This window comes from Coptis chinensis, chromosome 2 (assembly GCF_015680905.1).
Source record: "Coptis chinensis isolate HL-2020 chromosome 2, ASM1568090v1, whole genome shotgun sequence".
NCBI lineage: Eukaryota > Viridiplantae > Streptophyta > Magnoliopsida > Ranunculales > Ranunculaceae > Coptis > Coptis chinensis.
This window is the reverse complement of record NC_141457.1, coordinates 65,983,979-65,987,932: the sequence shown is the minus strand read 5'-3', so window position 1 is coordinate 65,987,932 and position 3,954 is coordinate 65,983,979. Positions and strand designations below refer to the sequence as shown.

Genomic DNA, 3,954 nt, shown 5'->3' with positions numbered 1-3,954 from the left:
TAAAACGTCTATAAAAACCTGCATGGCCTAAAAAGGATCTAATGTCACGGACAGTCTATGGTATAGGTAAAGATGCTATCTTATCCAATTTAGCCTTATCTACTTCTATGCTGTCACTAGATATAATATGACCTAGCATTATTCCTTTCTTTACCATAAAATGACATTTCTCCCAATTTAAAACCCTAATTTTCTTCTCACTTTGTGTCAACACCTGGGAAAGGTTAGACAGGCATTCATTAAAATAGTCTCCATAGATAGAAAAATCATCCATGAAAACTTCCATAAAGCGCTCCACCATGTCACTAAAGATATGAAGCATACACCGCTGGAAGGTACTAGGAGCATTATAGAGACCAAAAGGTATCCGTTTGTAAGCATATGTTCCAAAAGGACATGTGAAGGTAGTCTTGTCTTGGTCATCAGGATCGATAATGATTTGAAAATAGCCAGAATAGCCATCTAAAAAACAATAATAAGCATGACCAGCTAGACGTTCGAGCATCTGATCTATAAAAGGTAAAGGAAAGTGATCCTTTCGTGTCATGGCATTTAAGTGTCTGTAATCAATACAGATCCTCCATTTCATAGGAACACGAGAGGAAACATATTCACCTGCAGCATTACGAACAACAGTAACCCCCGATTTCTTAGGGACTACGTGAATATGACTAACTCATTCACTATCGGAAATGGGATATATGATACCTGCATCGAGTAACCGTATGACTTCTTCCCTGACCACCTCTTTCATGGCAGGGTTCAAGCGACGCTGAGGTTTGCGTGAAGTTTTTGCATTATCCTTCAAATGTATGTGATGCGCACATACACCAGGGTCAATCCCCTTAATGTCATCCAGGGACCAACTGAATGCGGAATGATGTTCCCTAATCAAACGTGCCTCTTTATCAGCATATAACTGAGAAGATATGATCACCAGATGACTACCATCTAGATCAGGCTGGATATATTTCAACTCAGCAGGAAGAGGCTTAAGCACAGGGGTAGAAAGAATGGGTAAAAAGGATTCCGGAGGGTCCTTGGCTTGAGTATGGAAGACTTGTTTAGGTAAGAGATCTTCAAACTCGGAAGAAGGAGCTACAGAAGGATCTAAGATAGGAGTAGACTTGAAAAAGGCGTTGACTTCCTCTAAGTAGGAGTCATTGTGGAAGTCAGAACTACCGAAGGAAAGGAATTAGTGCATCTGATTTTCTGGAAACGTATTGTCGAAATAATCTCGGGCTAAGCTCTCGATCATGCTAACTTCCCCATCTATAGATGAATCGGGTAACTATTTCATCATTTTGAAAACAAAAAGATGGCCAAAGGACATGGACATCGAACCATCGCGGCAGTTTATGAGTGCTTTGGCAGAAGCCAAGAAGGGACGACCTAAAATGATAAGAACAGAGTCATTAGCGACTTCTGTGTCTAGGATAACGAAGTCTGCTGGGTAGTAAAAATCTTGAACCTTAACCATCACATTTTCAACAACACCCTTAGGATACTTAATAGACCGATCAGCTAATTGCAATGTCATTTTAGTAGGTTGCATCTCTTGTAGACCTATTTGTTTATATAGATAATATGGGAGTAAGTTAACACTCGCCCCTAGGTCTAATAACGCAATCGTCGTGTGGGTATCCCCCAAGGTGCATTGTATAGTAGGACGACCATGGTCCTTGTACTTAACGATTCCATTATGTTCAGATAGAGTTAGGAACTGTTCAGTTAAAAAAGTGTCTTTTGGTATATTGGTATTTTGCCTAGTAGTGCACAACTCTTTTAGAAACTTAGCATGTTGTAGTAACTTTTTAATAGCGTCAAGAAAATGTAGGTTTATCGTTAGATTTTTAAAAACCTCCCTAATCTCATCAAAGTTTGTATCCTTGTGTAACATGGCTAGTCTCTGGGGAAATGGTGGGTTCTCTCTATATTTAGCATATGTGTCATTAGAAGTTTTAACCTTAGCCACTTTCCTCTTGGGTTGAGGTTTAACTGGTACCTCTACAGGAGTTGGATCGTTAGGTACTACATCGGTATCTAGTAAATTATCAGGTGAAATGACCATTGGTGGGGTAACAACTGGCATCATTACGACGTTATCAACCACCTTGCCAGAGCGGAGAGTGGTGATGGCATTTAACTCACCTACGTTTATATGTTCATTACTAGGATTACCAGTTACTTCGAAGGCTGTGTTTGTCATTTTAGGATTAGGTATGGCTTGACCTGGAAACACACCTTTTAGTTGGGCTTTCTCTTTGGGCTAACTGCTGGACGGAATGATTAATGGATTGTAAAAGTTGTTGGTTAGAATGATTAATGGATTGTAAAATATGTTGGTTAGCCTGCATGTAGGCTTCGAAACGATCCGATTGTGAAGGTGTAATGGCCACAGGTGGTGTGACTGGAGCTATCTCACGTTAATTATTAACCGGTGGGTTACGATAGTTATTATTAACCGGAACGATACCTCTATTAGCATTATAATTATTATAATTACCTTGTCCTTGTCCTTGTCTTGGTGGAGCTTGGTTGTAGTTATTTGCTGGCCTAACATTTTGATTATTAAACCCTGGAGGTGTAACTTGTTGATTATTTCTCCAACTGAAGTTGGGATGTTGTCTCCAAGGTGCGTTAGGTTTGCTATTAATGGAACAAACATTGTTCGCTTGTGCGGATGGTTGTTCATAGACTAAAAGACAAAAGGAGTAGGGATCCTCAGGACTCAAACGGAAATTATAAGGAATAGAGTTAACATTAATGACAGGAGTAGGCTTTTGTTAGACAGAAATAGCTTCTACCTTTTTAGTGAGAGATTCGATTAAAGTTTTAAGCTCAGGATTAGATTTAACCTTAAACATACTGGAAGCCTTAACTGTGGAAGAAGAATTAGTGGAGCGGGGGATGTCATTACCCCCCTCCCCCAGTTATTATTACACTTAGATTGATCCTCCAAAAACTTATAAGCCTTTGAGGCTCTTTTACTAAGGAAACTACCCCCATTAATTATATTAAGAACCTCCTTATGGTGATGTAAAAGCCCTTTGAAAAAGGCACGAACTAGCATATCTTTCGCAAGGTTATGATGTGGACACTCGATGAGAAGATCAGTGAAACGATTCCAGGCCTCTGAAAAGGATTCATGAGGGTTCTGGCGGAAGAAATAAATTTTATATATCAGTTCATCTGTCTTCAATGGTGGGTAAATTGTTCCATGAGTAATTGAACAAGTTTGGCCCATGAGTCAACAGAATTAGGCGCTTGGGCAGTTAACTAAGATGCCACCTTATCGGCTAGGGTGAAAGAAAACACCCTCAATTTAATTTGTTCCGAACCTACGATAGGATGATGAAATGTGGTAAGAATTTGTTCTATCCTACGCATATGCTGATAAGGCTTCTCATGGTCTAACCCATGAAAACTGGTAACAAATTAAATATATTCGGGGGGATTCGAAAACCCCCCACTAGGTCTGCAAGAACGATGCAAGATTTAGGGCTATCGTTAAGGGCCTTATAAAAGTCAGAGAAGGTCTCTATTTCGTCAGCCATTATTGCAGGTGTAGTGTGTGGTATTCTAGATAGGCGTGTGAGTTGACGTTTGCGATAAATAACAGAAGATGGTTTACTAGTACCGAACCTTAATCTCATACAAGGCTAAGGCCAATAAGAAACAAACCACTAATAACAGTCAAACAACCCTGATATGCTAGAATTAAAAACTCCTCTAACAGAAGAGGTCAGGAGTGGAAGAAAGAGTACTTGAATGTCTCCTTGCTATGCGTTTGAATAGCGTCTTGTATACGCAATCGCAGTGTATTCAAGAAGCTGGAAACATGGAATAACTTGAATGAAGAGAATTGGAAACTAACCTGTGAAAAATCGGGCTACTTCATAAATGGGCGTGGGCGTGCTTGGAAACAGGCGTAGAAGGGCACGGGCGTGCTCT

The 3,954-nt window shown here is 40.0% G+C and overlaps 1 non-coding gene across 1 annotated transcript; it reads left to right on the top strand.

Annotated features, from left to right (window-relative positions):
* The first annotated feature begins 3,083 nt into the window (after positions 1-3,083).
* On the top strand, positions 3,084-3,190 carry LOC147517232 (small nucleolar RNA R71). The gene has a single exon (XR_015214557.1). It is a non-coding gene; the product is annotated as a small nucleolar RNA R71 (small nucleolar RNA).
* Positions 3,191-3,954: the final 764 nt, after the last annotated feature.